This window comes from Gopherus evgoodei, chromosome 9, assembly GCF_007399415.2.
Source record: "Gopherus evgoodei ecotype Sinaloan lineage chromosome 9, rGopEvg1_v1.p, whole genome shotgun sequence".
Classification (NCBI taxonomy): domain Eukaryota; kingdom Metazoa; phylum Chordata; order Testudines; family Testudinidae; genus Gopherus; species Gopherus evgoodei.
Genome location: NC_044330.1, coordinates 10,408,063 through 10,435,119, shown reverse-complemented (window position 1 = coordinate 10,435,119; position 27,057 = coordinate 10,408,063). Strand labels below are relative to the sequence as shown.

The window sequence follows — 27,057 nt, the reverse complement described above, 5'->3', positions numbered from 1 at the left end:
ACTGTATAAGTGCTATATTTAATCTAAATTGGTTAGTTCGAAGCTTTTAAGTATTCACACTATAGTCAGTGTTTCAGATTTTGATCATACTGGCAATCTGGTCTTCTGCTGATGAGTTATTACATCTAAGTATTTTTCATTGAAGCTCCTTTCAACCATATATCTTCAAAATCTATCATAGAGGCAATGTAGGTTGGGCACTGGGCTAGGAGACCTGAGTTCTAGGCTTGGGTGTGCTGCTGACTGCATGTATGACTTCAGGCAAGTCACGTCATGTCCCTATGCCTCAGTTTTCCCCATCTGTAAAATGGGGATAATTATACTGCCCTCCTTTGTGAAGTGCTTTTGAGATCTATTGTTGGAAAGTGCTATATAAATGCTAAGAATTAGTAGTATTATCTTTGAGATTTCATTATTTAGTAAACACTGAGGCAGAACTTTGGTGAGACAAAGCGTTTGTCGCTTTGCTTTTATTTTCTCTGTGTGTATGTGTGTGTGAGAGAGAGAGAAGAATTCCAAGGTGGTTGATGAAAAGGTGCACACCCATCCTGAGCCAATTTTGAGCCACTGAGGAAGAAGGTGCAGGCAATAAGGACAGTAAGAAATAAATTTGTTTTGGTTTAAAATCATTATATCAATGTAAAAAAAAACCCTTAGCTTTTATCAGAAGCTATTTAATTTATCTATTTATTTCCCATGAAATTTACAGATTTATAAGATGCAATTCTTGCACAGATCTCTCCAATGTGTTTAGTTTCCCTTCCTAGAAGGCTTGTATTATGTCGAGGGTGGTATGTATTATTACTGCTTATTTACTTTAATCACAAAGCTCAGGAGTTTATTGTCAGTACAAAAGTAAGTACAAAAATAACAAAAAATAAATTGTCTTGGACAATTGTTATAGCAAAGCCATTTTATCACAGGTCTTTTACCCAGAATGACAGTCTGTGTTGCCTATCACCCTTTACACAATATTCGGTTGTTATGATAGTGTATATAAGCATTAACAAATAAAGGAATGCATCCACAACAATTATGTTCCTCTTCTGCTTGATTTAGTTGTCAGCGTGCATTCATGTCTCTGTTAAGTATTTCCTTCACAGCCTTGTCAGGCATACCTTTTTCTCCCTGCAATGTCAACTGAGTACAGCAGGCAAGCCAGGTGAGCCTGGCTCACTTTCAGGTTTTGTCTGTCTTGTTATCTGAATTTTTTAAAGGGGGGACTTCAGAGAGGTAATTGCCATAAATTACACACTGTCTGTGGTAAATTGTGACGGGAACATAATTGAAAACTGAGCTGAGCAGCACTTCCTTGAGCCAAGCAGGGAGAACTAGAGATGAGCTGTCACAATTCGGAGGGGGCCTGACAAAGTTTTCTGGCTCCTCTCTCCCAAGGTGTAATTGGTTCCTGTTCACCACGATGTGCACCACTCTGTCAAGGCCGAGGTGCAGCGTGACGATTCTTTGGGGAACACTCATTTTACAAGAAGGGAATAGCCTTCTTGCAGGAGCAGAGGAGCCCAGCGGCTTGTGCTAGGGTCCATGCACAGATACCATTATTTAAAAGTTTTATAAGGGGCAGTTGTCCAAAGTCCAGAGTCACAGTAGGGTTTCGTGTGCATGCTGAATTGAAGCGTACATCTACCCCTTTGCAAACATTACAACTTCCTATGGGAAGTAGTATCAGGGAGTAGCCGTGTTAGTCTGTATCCACAAACCAACAAGGAGGATAAGGTGCCACCGGACTCCTTGTTGTTTTTATGGTAAGTAGGCAACTATTAGGGCTGGGCAAAGGACAGGAAGACAGTTTTTAAAATAATTTTCACATTCCCTTCCCTCCATTTTTAATCAAAAATTGAAATTTTGATTAAAAATTTTATCAAGAAATGTTGTCAAACTCTGGTAAATCTGATCATTGACATGCGGAAACAAATGCAGAAAGGCTAAGTGACTTGACTAAGACCATGAAATGGAGTTAGTACCCGGGCAAGAAATAAAAGGCAGAATTCTCTCACTGCCAACTCCCATTCATAGTCCACTAAACCATGCTGCCTTGCACACCATTTAACAGCCCTGGAGAGAGGAGCTGGCTGTGCCACGAGCAGCACTTACAGGGAGTTAGTGCCATCAGCGGCAGCCTGGGGTGGCATCATTTCTCTTAGCTGTGAAATAATGTGAGGGCTTGTCTACATTTCTAGGTACTGCATAGCAAACCAGGGTGTAAATCTACTGTGCACCAACTTGCTGCGCAGTAATGTCCTGTGTGCCCTGGACTGCTACAGCATAGTGAAAGTCCCTGAGTGTGGAATAGCCCCCCAAGCCGTGCGTCAGCATTTTCGGGGTGCGGTAGTAGCGTCCACATGGAACATTACCGCATAGCAAGCAGGTGTGGTTCAGATTCACAGCCCGGCTTGCTGCACCATAACTTGCCATGTAGATAAGCCCCAGAACCCTATCAAAAATCATGAGAGCTCTGGGCATGGTTTTCTAAGAGCTCAAAAACCAGCCCTCATGTAAGGGATGAGCCAGAAGTACAAGGCCAAATCTATGACAGGCTTTCAACCCAAGGTAGGATCACATTTTCAAGGCCTTCCTCACAATGAATAAAGGGCTAGACACGTACAAAGTGGTGAGTGCTGGCCATTCCTCTCCCCAACTCCAAATTTGTAGCCCGCACAGACCAGCTCTGGGAAAAACTAGGTTAATGCTTCCGTTACCAAAGGGAAAGTGGTCTTTAGAACACTAAATACAATTTGTTTTGAGTATCCACAGGAGATGTTGGCTTGCCTTTCTTTCTGTCTTTCCCTCCCCCTTGTGAAATTAAACTGAATACTCTGTGTTTTCCTCTGGTGGTCCAAATCATTGTGCTGATAGATCTGCTACCAAATTTCCAAAGGAAGACCCAGCAACAGGCCTTGAGGCCACCAGAGTACACCATTCCCTGCTCCCAGGGGCACTAGGTGGACTGGAGCCCCTCTATGGAATTTCCCAGGGGGAGTGGCCTTATAAGAAGACACGAACATCGAAGAAGGCAAGACTCCAGAAGCAGCTGCCATTTCTAGCAGCACCAGGGGATATGGGGAGCGGGTTACGTGATCCCCCCCAAGAACCAACACTTTGAGGGTACATGGTCCCAGCAACTCCCCTGCCTCTCAGAAGCAACAGGAAGTGACACTGTTACATAGAGCTGCACAGTTCTGTGGCATTTATGCAAATCACTTAATGGTCTAATTTGCACCTTTATAAGTGAAAATTTGCATACAACACATTTCATTTTATGGTCAAAATTCAGCTTATGAGCAACACAGCAAGTCCCAAGAAATGTCCAGATTAGGATATGGAGCTGTACAAAGTTTGGCAACTGTGGCTGGGATAAGCTGGAAGCTGTCTGGGATGGGGGGTAAGTTTGGCAGTGCTGAGGTAGCTATCAGTGGTGAGTGCCTGGGGATGGGTGTTTTTTGTTTGCTGTGGGTACCTGGGGTTGTTTGTTGCGTGCTGGAGGGTCATAAGAGTTGATTGGGTATAGCCCTTGGACTGTTGCTGGGGGTTGAGCAGCAGCTGAGGTATGCTGGTGGAGAGATAGGAAGTGACTGCATGCAAGGGTAGCTGCTGGTAGGTTTAGAGGGTGTTTGCTTGGAGTAGCCTAGTGCAGGCAAGGGGGTCTGGTGTCAATAGTGGGTCTCTCCCCTTGTGCTTCTGCTGACATCCCTTCCTCTGGCTGCACCTGCCTCACATAACTCCTCTCTAACAGGGATCCAGCAGGAGGGAGCAACCACTGAGAAGGCCTCACAGCACCTTCTCATGGCCAGAAGTCCCAACTGTAACTTCTGCCCTCAGCTTTGCAGGAAGATGCATAGGGCTCAGGCTGAGGTGCAGATGGGCGTGACAGGGCTGCCACGTGCACAAGCATCACACGAGATACAGGACACTTCACAGCTCTGCTGTCACAACCACTGGAACAGCTGTTTCAGATTCTATGACTTGCTCTGTGGGGCTAAAAGATCATCTGTTGGACGTGGGAGGTGTGTGAAAGGGAGCTAAGTAATCATAGGACTGCAAGAGACCTCGAGAGGTCATCTAGTCCAGCCACTGCACTCATGGCAGGACTAAGTATTATCTAGACCAGTGATTCTCAAACTAGGGCCGAGGGACCTACTGGCCGCTGCTTCCCGCAGCCCCCATTGGGCTGGAGCAGCAAACCGTGGCCCCTGGGAGCTGTGATCGGACGAACCTGCAGACGCGGCAGGTAAACAAACCAGTCCGGCCCAGCAGGGACTTTCCCTGAACAAGCGGCGGCCCTAGTTTGAGAACCACTGATCTAGACCATCCATGACTGACCTACTCTTAAAAACCTCCAGTGATGGAGATTCCACAACCTCCCTAGGCAATTTATTCCAGTCCTTAACCACTCTGACAGTTTTTCCTAATGTCCAACCTAAACCGCTCTTGCTGCTGCAATTGAAGCCCATTGGTTCTTGTCCTATCCTCAGAGGTTAAAAAGAACAATTCTTCTCCCTCCTCCTTGTTAACAACCTTTTTTGTGCTTGAAAATGTTATCTTGTCCCCTCTCAGTCTTCTATTTTCCAGACTGAACAAACCCAGTTTTTTCAATCTTCCCTCATAAGTTATGTTTTCTAGACCTTTAATCATTTTTGTTGCTCTTCTCTGGACTTTCTCCAATTTGTCCAAATCTTTCCTGAAATGTGGCACCCAGAACTTGACACAATACTTCAGTTGAGGCCTAATCAGTGCGGAGTAGAGCAGAAAAATTATTTTTCATGTCTTGCCTACAACACTCCTGCTATCATCCTAGAATGATGTTTGCTTTTTATGCAGCAGTGTTACACTGTTGACTCATATTTAGCTTATGGTCCACTATGATCCCCAGATCCCTTTCCGCAGTACTCCTTCCTAGGCAGTCATTTCTCATTTTCTATGTGCGCAACTGATTGTTCCTTCCTAAATGGAGTACTTTGCATTTGTCCTTATTGAGTTTCATCCTATTTACTTCAGACCATTTCTCCAGTTTGTCCAGATCATTTTAAATTTTAATCCTATCCTCCAAAGCATGTGCAACTCCTCCCAGCTTGGTGTCGTCCGCAAACTTTATAAGTGTACTCTCTATGCCATTATCAAAATCATTGATGAAGATATTGAACAGATCTGGACCCAGAACTGATCCCTGCTGGACCCCGCTCGTTATGCCCTTCCAGCATGACTGTGAACCACTGATAATTACCTTATAGTAACTCCATCTAGGTTGTATTTCTCTAGTTTGTTTATGAGAAGGTCATGTGAGGCAGTATCAAAAGCTTTACTAAAGTCAAGATATACCACATCTACCGCTTCCTCCCATCCACAAGACTTGTTACTCTGTCAGGAAAGCTCTCAGGTTGGTTTGGCACTATTTGTTCTTGACAAATCCATGCTGACTGTTATTTATCACCTTATTACCTTCTAGATGTTGCCATTATCTTTCCGGGTACAAAAATTAAGTTAACTGGTTTGTAATTCCCCGGGTTGTCCTTATTTCCCTTTTTTTACAGTTGGGCACTATATTTGTCCTTTTCTAGTCATCTGGAATCTCTCTCGTTTTCCATGACTTTTCAAAGATAATCTCTAATGGCTCAGATATCTCCTCAGTCAGCTCCTTGAGTAATCTAGGATGCATTTCATCAGGCCCTGGAGATTTGAAGACATCTAACTTGTCTAAGTAATTTTTAACTTGTTTTTTTTCCTATTTTAGCCTCTGATCCTACCTCATTTTCACTGACATTCACTATGTTAGATGTCCAGTCACCACCAACCTTCTCGGTGAAAACCAAAACAAGGAAGTCATTAAGCACCTCTGCCATTTCCACATTTTCTGTTATTATTTCCTTCCCTGACCCCTCACTGAGTAGTGGGCCTACCCTGCCCTTGGTCTTCCTCTTGCTTCTAATGTATTTGTAGAATGTTTTCTTGTTACAGTTTATGGCCTTTCTAATTTTGTCCCTACCTACTTGTGTTATTTGTTTATATTCATCCTTTGTAATTTGACCTAATTTCCACTTTTTGTAGGACTCTTTTTTGATTTTTAGATAATTGAAGATCTCCTGGTTAAGCCAGGGTGGTCTCTTGCCATACTTTCTATCATTCCTATGTAGTGGGATAGTTTGCTCTTGTGCTCTTAATAACGTTTCTTTCAAAAACTGCCCACTGTCTTACATATCATCAGCATATGTAACTTCCCAGTTTAATTATTCATCTTCCCCATTTTCCTGCCTGGGTGTTGCACTTGCTTGTTGTCTTGAATAAAACTGCAAGCTCTTCAGGGCACAGGCCTGTGTTAGTCCAGCGCTTAGCGCAAAGGGGTAGGTGTCTTTGCACACTACTGCAGTACCAATCAATATGAGTTGTTGGGACTGCCAGTTGCATCCAGGTGCAGTTTGTTCATTTTGATTGTAAATTCATTGAGACAAGGACGTCATCTTCCTTTGTAAAGGGGCAAGCATGATTTCAGTTTTAACATTATTATTTGTATGGCGGTAGCGCCTGGGAGCCCTCGTCATGGACAAGGACCTCATTGTGCAAGGCACTGTACAGACATAAAGATGTTCCCTTCCCCCCCAAAGAGCTCATAATCTATACAACAAGAGACAACAGATGGATAATAATAGCAAAGTTACCAGTTGATGCCCAAGAACAACAGTGGTACCGAGTGTATACAACTATATAGAGGAGTGTGCGGTGGTGATGCTCCAAAACCCAACACAGAACCTTAGCAAAGGCGATTCTAGACTTGAGTACAGTCACCTAAACCTGAAATACCAGTTCTAGTGTGACTGAGAACCTGTGACACAGATGACTTTGTCTACATTTTATGCTATAGCATGTCTGACTAGTTGTTTCATTTAATTTGATTGGGCTCACATAGCTTCCCTGACAGAGGAGGAGTTAAACTGCCGTACCGGAAAATGTGGAAATTACAGTCTTTTGTTTCATTAAACCAATTGGTTTTCTGAACAGACAATCCCAGCCATCATCTCTTGAAAGCAATACAAAGCAGGCTGTGACTGTGAAGCAACCTTCATGTCACCTCACCTATGAAGAAAAAAAATCTTCCAAGGGCAGCCAGAAAATACACGAAAGGAATTAAAAAATCTCTAGTGTACATTTGAATTTCTTCTTTCTGTTTTTTTTAAAAGTGAGAGAGCCAATGAAAGAGAGAAGTTATTAAAATGAGTTTTCTCTTGGGTGTCAGTTCACAGATCTGAGTACTATTCAGAAAATAATCTTCAATGAAGAAGTTGTAACCAGAGGCACAGAGGCTGATACTATATTTGCAAATAGGGAAAGGAACTTGACCTGCTCAGGTATTTATACCTAAGGGTGAGGATCTGTCACGGAGGTCACAGAAGTCACGGATTCCATGACTTTCCATGACTTCTGCAGCAGCTCAGGCAGCCCCTGCACCAGTCACATCAGCTGCTGCTGGAGTAGTCTCGGGCCACCGCACCACACCCCTCAGCAGCAGCAGAGTTTTTGTGTGGGAGGAGGCAGGGAGTTTGGGGCACATGATGGGGAGGTGGGCTCTGGGCGGTGCTTACCTGAGGGGCTCACCAGAAGTGGCGACATCCTCCTTGTTCAGCTGCTAGGCGAAGGCACGGCCAGGCAGCTCTGCTCACTGCCTCCGCCCAGAGCACTGGCTTAGCAGCTAATTGGCTAATGGGAGCTGGAAGGGACTTTGAGAAGGTATCAAGTACAACCCCTTGCATTGAGACAGAACCAAGTAAACCTAGACTGTCCCTGAAAGGTGTTTGTCCAACCTATGTTAAAAACCTCCATTGAATGGGGATTCCACAGCCTCCCTTGGAAGCCTATTCCACAGCTTAGAGTCATAATGTTTTTCCTAATATCTGACCTAAATCTCCCTTTCTGGAGATTAAGTCCATTGCTTTTTGTCCTACCTTCAGTGGACATGGAAAAAAATTGACCACAGTCCTCTTTATAACAGCCCCTAACATATTTGAAGATTTATCAGGTTCTCCCTTCTTTTGTCAAGATTAAATATGCCCAGTTTTTTTAATCTTTCCTCATAGGCCAGGTTTTCTAAATCGTTTATTATTCTTATTGCTCTTCTCTGGTTTCCCTCCAATTTGTCCATGTCTCTCCTAAAGTGTGGTGCCCAGAATTGGACATGCTGAGGCCTCACCAGTGCTGAGTAGAGCAGGACAATTACCTTCCATGTCTTACGTACAACACTCCTGTTAAATACACTCATGAATGATATTAGTTAGCCCTTTTTGCAAATGCATCATATTGTTGACTCATTTTCAAGTTGTGATCCGCTATAACCTCCAGATCCTTTTCAGCAGAACATTTGATTTCCTTCCTAAGTGAAGTACTTTGCACTTATCTTTATTGAATTTCCAATTTGTCAAGGTTGTTTTGAAAGTGTTTGCAACTCCTCCTAGTCTGATGTCATCTGCAAGTTTTATGAGCATTACTCTGTAGTCCATTATCCAAGTCATTAATGAAAATAATGAATAGTCCTGGATCCAGGACTTACCCCTGCAGAACCCCACAAGATACACCCTCCCAGTTTGATAGCAAACCATTGATAACTAATTTTTGAGTATGGTCTTTCAACCAGTTATGTGTCCGCCTTATAGTAATTTCATCTATACATTTCCCTAGTTTACTTATGAAAATGTCATGTGGGACTGTATCAAAAGCCTTACTAAAATAAAGATATATTACATCTACTGCTTCCCACCTATTCACTAGGCTGGTAACTATGTCAAAAAAAGAAATTAGGTTGGTTTGGCATGATTTGTTCTTGACAAATCCATGCTGGCTATTCCTTATCACCCTATTATCCTCTAGGTGCTTACAAATTGATTGTTGAATATTACGTTCCAGTATATTTCCAGGTATTCAAGTGAGGCTATGTCAGTTGGTCTATATTTTCACAGATCCTCTTTGTTCCCCCTTTTAAGAAATAGATACTATGTTTGTACTTCTCCAGCTCTGTGGGACCTCACCTGTCCTTCATGAGTTCTTGAAGATAATTGCTAACAGTTCCAAGATTGCTTCAGCTAGTTCAATAAGTACCCTAGGATGAATTTCACCAGGCCTGCCAAGTTGAATACAACTAACCTAGATATTCTTTAACCTGTTCTTTCCATATTTTGTCTTGCCTTCCTTCCTACTTGTTACTAATATTAGTTGTGTTGAGTATCTGGTCACCATTAATCTCTTTAGTGAAGACTGAAGCAAAACAGGCATTAACCACCTCACCCTTCTTAATGTAATCAGTTGTTAGATCTCCTTCCATGCTGTATAAAGGACCTACACGTTCCTTCATGTTTTTCTTATTCCTATTGTATTTAAAGAACCTCTTATTATCACCTTATATGTCCTTTTCTTGATGTAACTCATTTTTGCCTTAGCCTTTCTCATTTTGTCCCTACATGCTTGTGCTAGTCTTTTGGTATATTTTCTTAGCAATTCATCCATGTTTCCACTTTTTGTAGGATTCCTTTTTGATTTTCAGGCCATTAAAGAGCTCACGAGGGAGCCATATTGGCATTTTACTATTTTGTCTTTCCTTTGCCTCAAGGAGTTAAAGTCCCCCATTATCTACCAGGTTTTGTGTTTTGGATATTTCTGTTATTTGTTCTGGAAATGCCTAATCCTCCACCTCTTCCTGATTTGTTGATGTATGGTAGACGTCTACCATGATGTCAACTCTATTTTTATCCCATTTATCTTTACCCAGAGATTTTCAAGTGCTCTGCCTCTCACCTCTTTCTGGACCTCAGAACAAGTGTATATATTCTTAATATATAATGCAAAACCTCCTCCCTTTTTATCTTCCCTGTTCTTCCTGAACAAGCTATACCCCTCTATACCAATATTTCAGTCATGAGACTTCTCATCACATCTCTGTAATGCCAATTAAGTAATAATTGAGATTATGTACTAATTCTTCCAGTGCTTCCTGTTAATACCTGTACTCCATGCATTTGTGTATAGCTATGTAAGATGTTGAGCAGATTTTCCTCTTGTTGCACCTGTGACTCCGTGGTAATTTTCCATGTCCCCCCTAAAGTCACCTTTTCTAATGCTTACTGTCACGGAGTTACTGGGCAATGCTTTGGAACTGCTTTTCACCAAGCCAGTTAGGACTTTGGGGAGCCTTCTTTTCCTTGGAGCAGACTTGTTTAGGGCAAGAAGCTTACACGTTTTTACCTTTGGGGCCTTTTTTTGGAGCATTTAGCATTCTTTGCCCCTTTGTGTGCTTTCCACAGTGAGCCTGCCCCAGGGGGGGTCCTGGGGAAGCCACAGGGTCCTGCATTCCCACTTTGCAGTCAGATGTGACTTAGCCAGCCAGTAAAACAGAGGTTTATTTGATGACAGGAACAGGGTTTAAAACAGAGCTTGTAGATACAGCGAACCGGACCCCTTGGCCGGGTCCATTTTGGGGGGCAGTGAACCAGATCCCCCATGTCTGCACTTTACTTCTTGACCCCAGCCAGCTTCAGACTAACCACCCCTTCCAGCCCCTCCTCTCTGCTCAGCTCCTTTCCCGGGCCATGAGTTTACCTGATTCCTTTGTCTTCAACACCTTTAGCTGGCACCTTTGCAGGGGAGGGGCCCAGGCCATCAGTTGCTAGAGGACAGAGGGTCAGGCATTTAGGTGCACTGTCCCTTTGCTCTTTAGCAATCACATGCCCTTAATCCACCACCTAGATACTTAAGAACTGCATAGGGGACACTGAGGCACCCACACAGTATTTAGAGGAAACATTAAGAACATTTTCAGTTTGTTACATTTTTTTTCCCTTTGAGACTGAACTGAGCGAGGTCACTTCAGCCAGTGACCTGGGGAAGTTCGAACCAACCAACGTTCCCGTGGATGCCCCAGCATTTCTTCCATTTTTTGGTGTGAGTTACACCAGGACAGTTTAGTTTCATGCCCTTCCTTACGTTGGGTGTGCTTGATGGCACTTGCAGGCCGCATGTGAGAAGGTTTATGTGGCTTGAACCCTTTTGCTATCCCCAGTACCCCTGGGGTTCAAACTGGGATGGGGCTTTCTCCCAGCACTCTGGGCTGCAATTTGGGCTCTCTTGGTTAAGAGCCACCATTTTGACCTTAGTCAGCTTTGGGCTTGGGCCGCCGCTCCCCACCTTGTGGCCCAGATAAAACACCTTTGCCATCCCCACCTTACACTTTTCAGCTTTTACCGTCAGTTCCATCTCCTTGAGGCAGCCCAGCCCCCTTTTCACCTGGGACACCTGTTCCTCCCAGGTCTGGCTAAAGATGCACATGTTATCAGTGCCTGCCAGGGCCAAGTTCTTCATTGCCCTTTGCTTGTTTAGAATTTCCCCAGGCCTAGGCCTGGGGTCGGCATTGGACACTGTGATGGCTTTAAGCTTCCGATAGCCCCCACAAAACCAGATTATTCTGTCTTCTTTGGGGATTAGCCCCACAGGTGAGGCCCATGGGCTGTAAAACGGCTGGATCCCATCTAAAGCCAGCAGGTTCTTGACCTTTTTCTTCAGGTTTTGGGCTGCTTTCCCAGTGACTTTGAATGGGGAACACCTGATGGGGAGATTGGCTTTCACCTCAGGGAAGAGATCCCCCAGGGGGTCTTCCCCCTTCTCCTCCCAATCCTTCCTTTTCGGGTTCAGGGGTCCCCTCACTTTCCTCCCATTCAGCAGCTTGAACGGGAAGAACCCTGTGGATTTCTGGGGCACCACCAGCTGCCTCCCGATTCCCCCCAGTTCTACTTCCCCTTGGGGAGCCCATTTCCGGTACAGGAATTCCTTCTCCTGCAGGCCTTTTCCCTGCAGCCTTCCCCAAGGGGGTTTGCAGCGCTGTGGCCAGCAAGTTTCCTTAGCTTTTTTAAGGAGGGATCCCTCTGCAGCTCAGTCTGGGATTTAGCGGCTGGGGCAGGGAGTGGGACTTGTTTCCTCTTGCTGGCTGGGCCTGGGGTCATAGCCCCCCTGAGCCCTGTCCCTGGTAGCTTCCTCCGTGCTGTGTAATTACTTCCCAGCAGCACGTTTGGACCAGGCAAACCTGTTTGGCAGCTGACCTGCCCTGCCTGGATGTCCCCCCACTTAGCTGGGGTCTCAGTTCCCCCCGTGCTCAGCGCTGCCCTTGCTGTCCCAGTGGGGGCAGGCAGCGAGCTCTCTGCTTTGGTCACAGCATCAGACCCAGTGTGAGCCCCCTTTCCAGTGTGCAGGGGGGCGGGGAGCATCTTTTCCTCCCACTCAGCCCCAGGGGGCTGGTTACAGGTAGGCAGGTATCCTGAGCCCAGCAGCCCCTCCCCCCTGCCAGCCAGGTTATTTGCATTTTTACTGACCATTTCTATTTTAGCCAATTGTTTTTTTGGATTTGAATTTAAACCCTCAGCCGTTACAGGAGCGGGGCCTGGATTCTGTTCCACGGGGAGACAGTCACCCCCCAACAGGGCCTCCCAGCCGATATTCTGGAGAACTCCAACTACCAGCCAGCCCGACCCCTCCTGGGTCTGCACAGGGATCTGGGCCGTAGGCAGGGCGAGGGGCTTTACCCCAGGGAACTTTACCCAGGTTTTACAGTTTTTTAGCATTTGGGGCTGCACCACCACAGTTTTTTCTGTCCCAGCGTCTTGCCCCCGCAGGCGTGTTTTCCCACTGACCCCTGGGCAGCCCCCTATGTCTCTTTGCTCCACCATTACCAGTCCACGCTGCTGCTGCTTTTTTTGCAGCTTTTTTTTGGGCTCTTGCTTTTTTTTACGGTTCTCTTGCTTTTTCGGGCTTTGCTCCCATCCCATCCGTTTTCAATCTCCTGATGGGGAACCCAATTGTGAAGACCCTTGTCTGATTGGGGACCAGACTTCCGGGGATGCCTGGCTGATGCTCCAGTTGCTCTCAGATCCTTTTGTAGCCCCATCTGGGCCAGGAATCTGCTCCTTAGAGCGGTCCTTCTCCTCCAACTGCACGATTAACGTAACCCTTTTTTTGTGCACAGGATCACAATGTCCTTCTTAAGGAGATGGTGATAGGCCATCACTTCACCATTTCCAAGTGGCTTTGGACTTACAGGCCTGTGTGCTTTTGGCTTCCCCAGGGTTTTTAGGAAGAACCCCTGGTGTGCCAGCCCTTTTTGTGATTACCACCTCTTTGCCAGGGTTGAGCTGCAGACTTTTCTGCCCCTGGGACTGCTCCTGCAATTCCCAGGGGAACCCTGCTACTGCAAAAATCCTTTTTGCTTCCAGGGTCGAGCGGTAAGCTTCTCCGCCCCTGAGACTGCTCACTGCAGTCCTCAGGGGGACCCTGTTACTCCAACAATCCTTCTCGCTGGTCACACACTCCCAGAGGTTAACTGCCCCCTGAAATCGTCCCTTTCTGAGCCTTCAGCACACCTGGTCCTCATTATCCCTCTTTTGTTTTACTGCTCCCCAGTCACTTATTGCAAGCAGCGCCATTCACGGGGTGCAGTACACCCCACCGCTGCCACCAGCTGTCACGGAGTTACTGGGCGATGCTTTGGAACTGCTTCCCACCAAGCCACTCAGGACTTTGGGGAGCCTTCTCTCCCTTGGAGCAGACTTGTTTAGGGCAAGAAGCTTACACGTTTTTATCTTTTGGGCCTTTTCTTGGAGCATTCAGCATCCTTTGCCCTTTCATGCGCTTCCCACAGTGAGCCTGCCCCAGCGGGGTCCTGGGGAAGCCGCAGGGTCCTGCACCCCCACTTTGCAGTCAGATGTGACTCAGCCAGCCAGTAAAACAGAGGTTTATTCGATGACAGGAACAGGGTCTAAAACAGAGCTTGTAGTTACAGCGAACCGGACCCCTCGGCCGGGTCCATTCTAGGGGGCAGTGAACCAGACCCCCCACGTCTGCACTTCACTCCTCGACCCCAGCCAGCTCCAGACTAACCACCCCTTCCAGCCCCTCCTCTCTGCTCAGCTCCTTTCCCGGGCCATGAGGTCACCTGATCCCTTTGTCTTCAACACCTTCAGCTGGCACCTTTGCAGGGGAGGGGCCCAGGCCATCAGTTGCTAGGAGACAGAGGGTCAGGCATTTAGGTGCACTGTCCCTTTGCTCTTCAGCAATCACATGCCCTTATCCCACCACCTAGATACTTAAGAACTGCATAGGGGACACTGAGGCACCAACACAGTATTCAGAGGAAACATCAAGAACATTCCCAGTTTGTCACACTTACTTGTGGGCTTTTGTCATCTACTGCCTTTGAACTTAGTGTAAAGACCTCACTAGGTTGGTGAGTTGGTGCGTAAAGATGCTCTTCCCCTTCCCGGTCAGATGGACCCCCATCTTCCTGGCACAGCATTCCATGGTTGAGAAAGCAAAAGGCCTGCCATTGACACTATCTGTGCAGCCATGCCTTCATCTCCAGGATGCATGTCCCTGCTTGGGCCCATACCCTCAACCAGGGCAATGGACATGAACACTACCTGCGGCCCTTACTCCTTCACCCTTGTTCCTAGAGCCTTGTAGTCACTGCTGATCTGTTCAGGGTAACACATGGCAGTATCATTAATGTCCACATGGATAAGAAGCATGGGATGGATGAGCACTGGCAACTTTCCCGTAATGTCTCATAGAGCAGATCAGGAATTTGTTGATGGAAGGTTTTTCCATTGAAAGTAGTGATTTGTTGAAACCAGAACTTTTTGTGAGAAAGGGTCAGTTCAATGAATTACCTGTCTCAGAAAATAACTGAAGAAAAAAGTTTTACAATTGTCAAAATATTCCATTTCAACATTTTCAAAACAAAAAGTTCTGCTTTTGATTGAAATGAGTTTTGATTTTGAAATTTAAATTAACTTATAATAAACAATTAAAGAGAATTAAATAGAGGCCAAGATCAAAATGAAACATTTTGAAATTATTGACCCAACCCAAAAACATTTCAGTTTTCCGGTTTGTCAAAAGTTTTGCAATTTTGACTTCATTTTGATTCAGATTTTTCTGTGGGATGGGAAGACCATTTCCCACCCAGCTCTATGTATGAGTCGCTTCACAGGGAGAAAATACTGAAAGAACTCTTTCATCTAGTGGAGAGAGGTATAACAAGAACCCATGGCTGGAGATTGAAGCTAGACAAATTCAAATTAGAAAAAAGGCACAATTTTTTAACAGTGAGGGTGATTAACCGATGGAACACACTACCAAAGGAAGTGATGGTATTTTCAAATCAATACTGGATGCCGTTCTGGAACACTTTACTCAAGCACAAATAAAGTTCTCCATGTAGGAGTAAGTGGATTAAATTCTATGAGCTTTGTTATACAGGAGGTCAGACTATTCCCCTCTGGCCTTAAAATCTATGAATCTATGGTTATGGTTGAAACTAGGCCCAAAAGCTAAGAGCCCATATCTGCCTTCATTGACACTCTATATTGTCATCAATTATTGTTGCACACAAAAAGAAAATCCCTCCTCATGATTGTCTGAGAACAGTTGTATAATGACTTAGGATATTTCTGTTCTGTTTCTTACAGACTAATACTAATGAAGGCTAAAGCAATTGTTAATCATTCAGATCATGTAGGTAAATAGATTCATCCTGATTAGGTGAAAGCTGTATTCATAACTATTATCCAATTCTGAACCAATCAAACAATGTATATATGTCTGTGCTTCCACAGTGGTTCTTCAGAAAAATAATCATTATAGGATTATAGGACTGGAAGGGACCTTGAGAGGTTTTCTAGTCCAGTGCCCTGAACTCATAGCAGGACTAAGTATTATCTAGACCATCCCTGACATCCCCTTCGTAGATCCCCCTATCCCAAAAGTAAAGGTCTTTTTGATCTAAGGGAGAATCTCTTTTGGCTATTGGCAGCATAGGGTTTATGCACTCAGTTAAGTATTTCTGATTCTATCCAGGAGAGGGCACTGCTTTTATTATATTAGCCTCTGTCCTCCTTCCTCTCCAATCACCACATTATATTGCATTTTGATGTGTTACCAATTGTAAACATCTTTTTATGGATGGGTCATGCCTATGCTATACTTGCTGTTTCTCTAATTTAGTGCACAGAAATCGTCTTCACCGTGTAAAAGTAAAATCTTTTAATGATACAGAAAAACTGTTTAGAACTGGAAACTGGTTACAAATAGAAACAAGCACACAATTAAGATAGTCAATCTTATGGTACTTGCTGGTACTTGCTATTATTTAATCAGTTGCAATTAACACTAGATGAATGTTTACTCTTAATTCTTTACTGAAACACATTCAGGATTCTGACCACAATATTAAGATTACATTTATTTATGGGTTGTTGTTGTTTTGTCAGAAGTGCATGAAGAACCGTCAGCTATTTATATACTGTGCAGACATTTCAAATAAGAAAACACAGACCAAAATTAATGAGTTCACTGTGGAAAGAAAAAAGGCATTTTAAAAGTTACACCTTTGGTATATAAATATATTAAATGTTCACTATCAAAAGGCAATGGAGGGTACAAATCATGAAAACTACAGATTACATGAAGAATAAGTAGTTAATTGCATAAAACTAAAAATGCTGTCACACTACTACAAATCTTCCATTGCAGGCAAGACTGTTTTAAAGCTTAATGCACACTTTTATACTGCTTAATGGTTGTTGGGTGGTTTTTTTAGCATTTTGTAGCTAGCAAAAAACAAAATTGCCATCTGACTGACATGCACTTGCAGTGGTTTCTTTGCAACATTTCTGCTGCGGAGAGAAGCCACAAAAAAGTCTCATCGCTGGTAAATAGCAAGAGCAGTAGGGAGTTATTACTAAAATCCTGGCTCTACATGCCCCTGAACCTTTAGGAAGAGGACTCTTGGGGGTCAGACTCTGGATCCATAATTTGCAGCTGGCCTTTACAGACTGATCTGAACCAAACAGTTCCAGACTTTTGGGGAGAGGGGAGTTGAAATTTGAGCACTGGTGTGGATTTGAATTTCATACCTTGTGCATGTTTCAAGTTATAATTGGGCAGACTCTTCATTGCTTTGCAATTTTTGGGAGTTATGCCTGTGCATGCCACACTTACATGTGAAAAGATACTGTTCTGATTTAGTACTGTTTTACATCCCTTTGCACAGTGTGTGTCTGGCTGGATAAAGTGAAAAGCAATTTTTCACAGTGTTGCCAACTCTTGCTATTTTATCACAAGTCTTGCACTATTGTTCTTAAAACTTCAGCTCCTGGAATCTTGTGAGAATCTTAGTTTTCATTAAATTAAGAAAATTCAGTCTCTATCCTTCATGGCTGCAGAAAAAAGATTGAAATATGACTATAGGTTCAAAACCCAGAAGTAAAAATTGTTGATTTGTAAATTGTCTCATAATTTTTGGTGCCTGACTCATGACTTTTGAATATTTGAGGTTGGAAGTATTGAAATGGAACCCAAAATATTCAGCATCAGAAAGCACAAACAGAAAAATATACAGAGAAATGACAAAAATAAATTCACTGACTGTCTAGAAATGATAATATTTTGAGGGGCAGGAATTTCTTTTACTCTCCCTCAAACCCAAGCATAAACTGAAGTACATTCTGCACATTGCTAAAACCATTCAGGTCATTTGCTTTCCTCTGTATTGGTAATGTGCACATGAGGAATACATTCTGAAACAAACTTGTTTATTAGTGGCCTAATTGAATGCTCAATGAAATCAAAACGAGTCTTTCCATTGATGTCAATAGTTGCTGAACCACACCAGCGCCACCCAGAGGATTCAGAGGGCCTGGGGTCCGCTGCCGAATTGCCGCCAAAGACCTGGCACTTTGGCGGCAGGTCTCGGGACGGAAGGACCCCCCGCCGCGGGTCTTCAGGGCACTATGGCGGCGAGTCTCGGGGCAGAAGGACCCCCCCGCCACCAAATTGCCGCCGAAGACCTGGAGTGGAAGAAGCTCCAGGGGCCCAGGCCCCGCAAAAGTTTTCTGGGGCCCCTGGAGTGAGTGAAGGACCCTGCTCTAGAGGCACCGAAAAACTCTCCTGGGGCCCTGAGGGGCCCAGGGCCAATTGCCCCACTTGCTCCCCCCGAGCGGCCCTGAACCACACCTAGAGAACAAGATATTGTTGAGCTCTGAATTTTCTGTTCCATTCTCTGAATTTCATCTATCACTTTTAGTAAAGATGGCAACTATCTTTAGGCCCAGATGTGTATAATTTAAGTTGCTTGCTTGCCTTGAGGGTGATATGGAATTTAGACAAGTAGTGTGTTTTCTGAGGCAGTTTGTAAGAAAGAGGATTTGGCTCTTTTTGCTATTAGAGATACTGTTTCCTAGTTTGAAGATGATGAGATTAAAGTGATGGACATAAAATGCAGACCTGAAGTTTCCCTACAGTTCAGAGGTATAGATTCACCTCTGGGGGGTCCTTTTGAGTCCCAGTACAGCATATTCTTTAGCCGTGCTGTGCTTATATATAGATATACAAGGAAGAGAAAGAAGGGTAAAAGAAGATGAAGTGAAAGTCCATGGTACATAACAGACCTTTCATGAAAGTAACATTTTTACACAGAGAATTGCATGCCAAAGGCATTGGGAAGAAAAACTGTTTATTTCTACAGTGTAAAAAAGTTAGATATTGAGGTCTTTGTACTATACTGATCATATATTGTTCTCAGATTTCCTAATGTCGTCGTCATCACAGTTGTTGCTAGGTTTACCTGAACCACAAAACAAACACATTTATTTGAAATTGCATAGTTGTTATTGTTACTATAGTTACAGTTCAGGTCAAATGCACCTGTATTCCCCATCTGTGGTCCAGCAAGGGCTCCCACTCTAGGTTGCCAGCTCCTCAGCTGTCACCTCTCTTGGGCAGAGACCTGCATCCCTCTCCATCCTGACTGGGGTTTTTCCAGGCTACACGTTTCCCTGTCTACACTGTGAGTGCTCCAGGAAGCCAGACTGCCTCAAAAGGTCTGTGTCTGCTCTTTGCTTTCTCCTCAGAGGCTAGGAACATTTGTAATTGCCCACCGTTATAACTTGTAAGTACCACACAGCTTTTTCTAAGCAGGCACATTTATTCTCACGGTAAAAGTATTACAGAAAAAACATATTAAAAACAATAAAATAACCTACATGCATGCTAAAAACCAGAGCCCCCCCCAACTCCAACCCCAGGCTTTGGCAGGTGTCAGTCCTTCCAACCCTTCCCTAAGGATTGGGCCCTCACTTAGGCAGAAGATCCTGTCTGTTTGCTGAATCAGAAAGAAGGGCCTGAATCAGTGTCAACTCAGGCTATTTATTCAAAAGTCCTATCTTCGTCTATTGGTCTCTGGAGAATCCAGTTTGAACCAGTATATGCGAGCCTGGTACCTCTCTAGAGGTGTTACTACTTGAGTGAATTTGCCTAATCATCCCCCACGGTTCTTAGTTCCTGGAGGAGTGTGATTGCTCTCCCCCATGGAAATACAATCCCTGGCCCACTGTGATACATAAATTTACAGTAAGATCTTGCAGGAAATTCCCATATCTGTCACAACTGTTGCATATTACTTTTATGGGGAGCTTAGACCTGGGGATTTTGCATTAAGGGAAAAATCCCCTATCCTCATGTTATCCTGCTATTAGTATATTCCCAACCAGGGATCCTGTAAGCCCCTTTCAACTCACTCTAATTGGCCCCATTTTCCATTTTTTTGTTCCACGCACCTTCAGAGACTTGAGTTGTGACTGGTAAGTGTTCCTGCTTAAGACAACTGACTCGGCATGGCTGTATGTGGAGCTTTGTAACGTCCCTGAGTACAGGAGTGCCAAGAGGGGGCCCCCAAAAGCTTGCAATGTAAGTAGGGAAAACAGGCAACGGGTGACACAGAGAAATGAAATGAAAGGTCTGTGGCAAAGTTGGAACAGAACCCAGGTTTCCTGGTTTCCAGTCTAATGCTCTACCCACTAGACTATACTGAACAATTCCCCTTGAATGTGTATTCATATAAATATACCGCTGATATACTACATCAGTACTCTTAATATTGACTGTATGGTTAACCACTAGCTGCAGTGTATTGAATCTCCGGTGTGTGTGCATGCAGGCGCTTGTGTTTTTCTCTGCATATACAACAGCAGCATAACTATAATGGCCTCGGCAAAACAAACACCAGAGAGTTTGGGAGGAAGTAGCAAAGAAACACTGTCCCCTAAAGATTGCAGAGTTTAATGCTGCGAGAGTGTAAAGGGCTGTAGGAGAGGTTAAAAGGTCAGATGTCAAATCCCTTTTGTCTGCCATTTTCCAAAGGGTGACAAATAGCTAGGAGGTTTAAGGTGGAAGTTGCAAATTTTATTATTCTAAGAAGCTGCAAACACAACTCACTCCTTGTGTGTCAAAATTCTGTCTGGTAATTTGAGCAATTCGCCCTGTGATCTGTCGAAAAAGACTTTTCATTAAACATGGTCATTTCTGACAAGATTAGTCAAAATGAACTGTACAGCTTAAGAGTTTGTGCCACCATGTGTCTAATACCCTATACAAGCTGCTGTTGCTTTCATAATGGCAGATATGTGGGCCGTTCCCTCCCAATGTGGGGGGTCACTGTAGTCCTGGGCACATAGCAGCCTGTGGGGAAACAGGGTGACCAGATGTCCCAATTTTATAGAGACAGTCCCAATTTTGGGGTCTTTTTCTTATATAGGCTCCTATTAGCCCCGACCCCCGTCCCGATTTTTCATACTTGCTGTCTGGTCACCCTAGTGGGGAAAGGATTGCTAGCCAGAAGCCCTCCAGCACACAGTAGTTACTGGGGCTGTGCGCTGGGTATAGGATTTCCCTTTCAGTATATATTTTTCTGTAATTTATTTGTAACCAACATACAGGTACATCCACAACATTCCCTAATTATTACCTCTGTCTCTGCAACAGGAGAAACAATTCTTCGACAAAGAATCCTGTGGCACCTTATAGACTAACAGACGTTTTGGAGCATGAGCCTTCGTGGGTGAATACCCACTTCGTCAGATGCATTTAGTGGAAATTTATATATATATATATATATATACCTGCCCCTGGAAATTTCCACTAAATGCATCTGACGAAGTGGGTATTCACCCACGAAGGCTCATGCTCCAAAAAGTCTGTTAGTCTATAAGGTGCCACAGGATTCTTTGCTGCTTTTACAGATCCAGACTAACACGGCAACCCCTCTGATACTTAATTCTTCAACAGTACAGCGAAAACAGCACAAGCTGTTACCCACCACACCATAAACCATATATAGATTATTTTCTTCAGATTAGTTAAATGTTAAGTTTTAATAGGGCCTTTTGTTGCTCATCATGAAAGCAGCTTTTTCCATGCAGCCTGGAGTGTATTCTGCAGCTCTCTATAATTTGGGAAAGTATACATTAGTGCGCAATAATAGGAAGTAAGAAAATAATTGCAAAAGGCTGCCATAAGACCTTTTGTCTGTATGTGGTGCCTTGTTTCTTGTAAGAAGGGTTTTTTTTCCATCCTGTTTTTTAAAAATGTGGTCTTTGTGTGGAGAGTAGGAACATGTTCTTGTTTTGTTTGGTGGGAGAAAATAACAGTATAAACTGTTCCTGAAGATGCACTTACACTCAAGGACACAAGCACTACGGCCTAAATCCTCAAAAGTATTTAGGACATAAGGTTCTGGGCCTTTGGTACAGACTTTCAGGGAAATCCGCTGGCTGAAATTTAAAATGAACTGGGCATTCAGGTCCTCTACACTGGCTTTGAAATTCTCAGCTGCAGTGTATTGTTGTTACTCCTAAAATCTTGTGGTCTGGAGCCTTGTAGATGTGCGATTCATCGCTCGTGGTACAAAGCAGCTGGAGACCTCTTACTTTGCAAAACCCAATGTCCTTTTATTTCCCTGTGTTTGTTCCTACCACCATCTATATACAACTCTGTACAATTCAATAGGAGTTAGGTAGGCACCTAGAGGACAGCTAGTTTCTGTTGCTAACTAGGAGCAGCAGCAGTTCCTCACACCTTACTCTTCCTGTTCCCCCCACTTTCTACTTCCTGCTAGCTTTATAGGTCTTCTCCCCAGCAGGCTCACAGGTGATTACTCTTAGGCTCCTTTAAAGAGCCACACCCCATCAGTTCCCCTTGATGGGAGCTGCGCTAGCAGGTTCTGAGCTAACAGGGGCTGGTTCAGTGCCATTTAGACCAGCACCCTGTTACAAGCCTGCAAACATTTATGCTCACACTCAACCATAGCCATATGGCTGGTCAATTGAAATCACTGGGCTTCCTGGCGCACCGGATGAACACTGAGGGTTTTTTTCAGTCTCTTCTGAGCACACTATGTGTACTTAGCACACTGTTGCCTGCCTCAGGCATTGAAAAATCATGAGTTGGGGGCTCCCTTAGATCATGAAATAGGCTTAAAAATAACAAGATTACCCCTCCCCCCAACATTTTGTGTAGTTTTTTTTGCCTTCTGGTTTCTGAGCCTGTAGCAGGGGCACCATCCCTTCCTCACCAATCAGCAGTCTGACCCCTCTGGCCAATAAGCCCCTACACCCACCCCCTCCAAATTTGAGTGAGAGAGGTTGTAACTTGGTACATGAGATAGCAGTGCCACTCCGATTTGCATGCTGTGACTCTGTGTGCCAGGTGACAACACCCTCACTTATGTTTGGCCCCGCCTCCTTCCTCATGAAAGAGATCTGGCCCAGTCAAAAAGTGGTCAGGACAGGGCCTGGGTGGCCCTCTTGGCTCTGTGGCCTATGGCTTGTAAGGAGCACCCACTTAGCATTTTCAAACATGAGCGCTAGAAACTTGCATTTTTTAAAAAATGGAAGCTGAGGTTCTTGTGCAATCTCTTGATTGCACCATGTGATGCTTTAATATCGAGCAATAAAATTGACAGAGTTAATAGGAAATAATGTTCTGTTTTTCTATACACAAAGAGCAACACTGTGTGTGTGTGTGTGTGTGTGTGTGTGTGTGTGTGTGTGTGTGTGTGTGTGTGTGTGTGTGTGTGTGGCACCATTAGGAAATAATAACACTAATTGTTTGTTATTTGTATTATTGACCACCTAGGAGCCCTAACAATGGACAGGGACCCCATTGTGCTAGGGGCTGTACAAACACAGAACAAAAAGATTGCCCCATCTGTTATTTTTAAAAATGGAAATAACATTGTAATATGTATATATTATGTAGCCTAGAAGCAGTAGATATAAAGTTAGATCCTGATTCTGCAAACACCTACCTGCATGCTTAACTTTACTCAAGGGAGTAGTCCCAATGACTTCATGCTTGTGTACAAGACCCCTGTGCCCATGAGCCCTGGGTGTCTTCAGTGGGATTCCATGTAAGGATCTACATTTGCCTCTGTGGATCAGATGGCAGGATTGAGCCTTTGAGACAAGGTGGAGGACCATTAACAATTTGGCCATGAGAGTGTAAGTAATTCTCAAATAATACATGAAGTCTTTATTTTGGTAAAGCTTTTTGCATAGGAGCCAATGTGCACATTTGAAGCATGAGAAACCAGGCAGTGGACAGGAGTTTAGATATGCTTGAAAGTTAGATCCTGAGTGGTGGATCCCACAACATTGACCCCTAAAATGACTCTGTAAAATTTTTAAGAACACCTAAATGACTTAAGAGGCTACATCCCATTTTCGATAATAACTTAGGCACTTATAAGCCTAAATCTCATTGAAAGTCAATGGGAGTAGAGCTTGTCTACACGGCACCACAGTGATCGGTTTATGGGGGTGTGATTTGTAGAGCACTCTAAAGTGTGCTAACTGCTCCTTGTGGAGCCTGCTAGTGTGAACTAAAAGGTATCTCTATTCATTAGCACAAACATTAGGGAGCTCTACAAATCACATCCCTGTAGTGTGGACTATGGTACCATGCAAACAAGCCCTTTGGCTTCTAAGTCACTTAGATACTCTTGAAAATTTTACCTTAAATGTGCAGAACGGGAAGGAATAAAGACCATGGCATCCAACATTATTTCTTTGAATACAGAGGTAGGACCTTGTTTTGCCCTACAGGCCAACTGCATATTTCTGAACTTGGAATCATTTTTAAAAGGAGCAATAGTAAATAGTTCGATGCCTGAATGATTGTTAATATGGAACTGACTGGCACAATGTCAGTCTTAAAAATCACGTCACTCTTTCTTGCCCTAAGATCATATGCATTGAATTAATAAGGCCTATGTTTTGGAGTAGCAAGACACCTTTCTATAAAACAGTGTTCTTATGTCACAGGCCTTCCAGATTGTTTTTAATTAGATACAGTTCTCATTGCGGGAAATGAGGTGCGAAGTTAATTGGAGAAAGAAAACCCAACACGGGAAGAAGCTTCACATGGAGTCCAAAAAAACATACTGTAAAGATTGTCACAATTTACTTGCAGGTCCTTTCACTTTTAGCCATTAAAAGAAATGAGAGAAGTGGCATAAACCACTTACCTTTTCAAATAAGCTATCCTGCATTTTAGAGAGAATATACCATGTGCAGACCTTGTTTTTGCATTAGAGTGAGGAAAACTGATTTAAAAAAAAAAATCTAGGTATGCTCCTTTTCAGGGTTACTCACCCTGCAATTGCTTAAATAAGAGGTAGATTATTCTTGTAATGCATTTAGCAACTCGAGCAGTATCAGCTTTGGTACAATATTTGCACATTTCTAAAAATGATTAAAGTGTGTCAGAATCCATCAAAATCACCTGTGTAATTTTCAGCAAATCAGGCCTTTTTGTAAAGGATGGGTCTGGGGGCGTTTACACTGTGATGTTTAGTTGTAAAAGCTGTGATTATTCAAATTGCCGTGACTGTAAAGCTATAGAGATCCCCAGTGACCTCTTAAATTTAATAAAATCAATAACTATCTTTCTGTATTTCAAACAGTCTGTCTAGATTTAGCTTACCAATGCTCAAAATAAGCCTGTTAGAAACTAATTAGCGAGGAGGTCAGGTTAGAATCAAGATGCAAAGATTTTGGGGCGGGAGGTAGAAATTAACATTGAATGGATATTATTCTTTTTGGCTTCAATAAAAAATGTATAAACTACAGTAGAAAACATGCAGAATGTTCAGATTTGTAAAGATTGATCTAGCTGAAACTTAAGACGTCTCACTCCCACCTAAATAATAACCTAGAACAAAATTGTCTCGAGGCAATCCTTTGTTCTTTCTGTTGTAATTCAACATGTCTTTAAATAAATAAATAAATAAAACCCCGTATGTATTTTTCTTTCTACATTGCTTGCTAATATGTAGAGGCTTTGTTAATGAAAATGAAATCTATATGGTGGTGTTCTTTAAAAGATTTGTTTTGCCCCAAATATATACACATTTAGGATCATTTAATTCCTAACTGTTTCCCTAGATGCACAGTTATGAGTCCCAATCCTGCAAAGATTTACGTTTGCTTAACTTTATGCACATCAGTAACCCAATGGAGTCAATGAGGTGTAAAGTAAATAATATGGTTAGTAGTGTGGAGCAATTAATTTAAAATTTGGGTATGGATGATGTATCTTGGCACTGATACGGCCTTCCATGCTGTCAGTTGCATCTTTACTCCTGTTGACACACACGTTACAGACTGTGTTAGTTTCATGTAGGTATTTAGTAACCAGAGCCCAAAGAGTGAATAAAGGAAATAATATATATGATGTGGCTTGTGAACACATCTCTCTTAGTGTGCTCGTTTCCCCATAATCAAAATTACTGCTAACCGAATGACATAATAGGGAAAATCCAGATATTTAGTTTGAAAAAAGGGAAAAATCCAACACTGAGGCACTGAGGGGAAGAAGAAAAAGTCTCTGCAAATGTGACAGACATAAAAGAAAGTGAAGGAAAGTTAAAAATTACCATAGGGCAGACAGGACACCTGCTAAAGAACCTTCTGCTTCCAGTCACAGCTGGAAAGAAAAATGAAAGAGATGCAAACAACTGTCCTGGAAGCATGAAATCAGCCTTTTGTCTTTTTTTCCCCTTTATGAACAGTTACAGTATGCAAAAATTAGGATAATCTCAAAGTCTGCGGAGGAATATTTCACCAGGCTCTGCATATAAAAAGCTGAGGCATGGAAGTGTGCCTCTTTGAAAACAGGAACATGTTTGGGAGCTTCCCGATGCATTGAAGAAAGTGGTAATTAATGCATAGTGAATGACTTCGAATGAAGGTTGAATAGGGGCATAACAATGGGAAGTTTATTTTTTTTGTAGGTTAAAGCATCCAAGAAGGAAAGCTGTTAAAAGATGGCCACTGTGAAGCTACAACTTCAATCCCTGTCTTTTCTGACTTTCCTTTATAGACTGTGGTGGGTTTTGTTTTGTATGGATCTCCAAATACAATGAAGTTAATTTGCACCAATTTCATTTTGTGTATGCTTCAGGGTTTGGGTTTTTTTCTTTTTCTTTTTCTTTTTTTGGCAGGGTATGGTTCTTTGATGGTGCTTTTGAGCAAATGGTTTGCCCAAAGTTCAGATGATGTTAGCTCCATCCTCTTTTTCATTTACAACATCAAGAGGATTACAGAGAATAACTTTGTTGCCCAACATCAAGGCTATATCTTCAGGCTACTAGAAAGGTAGTTCTCAGAAAGTGCGTCTTCTAATATTTTAGAACCTCCACAGGCTTCAGATAAAACAAGTATTAAATACAAAAAGCTCACAAGGATCCCGACGAAGGTTAAACTCACACAACCTCCTTCATGTGAACACCTGAAATGTATTTTTTGGACTGTTGGAGTGTTATCATAGTAAAGACAGCAGTAAAGTCTTATATAACCAAAGAGAGAGAGAATAATAATAATAAAAAGCGATCCTGTTTAAAGACGGGCATTTTGAATGGATCACGAACTAAATGTAATATATACTTGCAGTTTAAAAGGGAATTCTGAGACCAAGTATCATGCAGTTTGATTTTTTTTTTAACTGGATCACTAGTTAGCAAATCTGCGTTTCTATTGTGCTTGATCCAGGGATAGGTTTTATGAGGCTTTTAGGATGCAGGAATTGAAATGCACTGGGAAAAATAAAGAAGCTATTGTGTATCTCCTTTTTATTTCTGTGTGCATAAGACCATTTGAAATATATTTCTATTGTTGGTACCTTTTCTTA

The 27,057-nt window shown here is 43.1% G+C and overlaps 1 long non-coding RNA gene across 2 annotated transcripts in view; it reads left to right on the top strand.

Moving 5' to 3' along the window:
* Window positions 1-27,057, top strand: part of LOC115657503 — a 130,432-nt gene that overhangs the window by 94,163 nt on the left and 9,212 nt on the right. Inside the window, exon 3 of one of the 2 annotated variants that reach the window (XR_004001988.1) lies at window positions 19,656-19,779. The exons of the other annotated variant lie outside the window; for it this stretch is intronic. This is a non-coding gene — a long non-coding RNA (uncharacterized LOC115657503). The remainder of the gene's footprint in view (window positions 1-19,655; window positions 19,780-27,057) is intronic. 2 annotated transcript variants of the gene reach the window in all.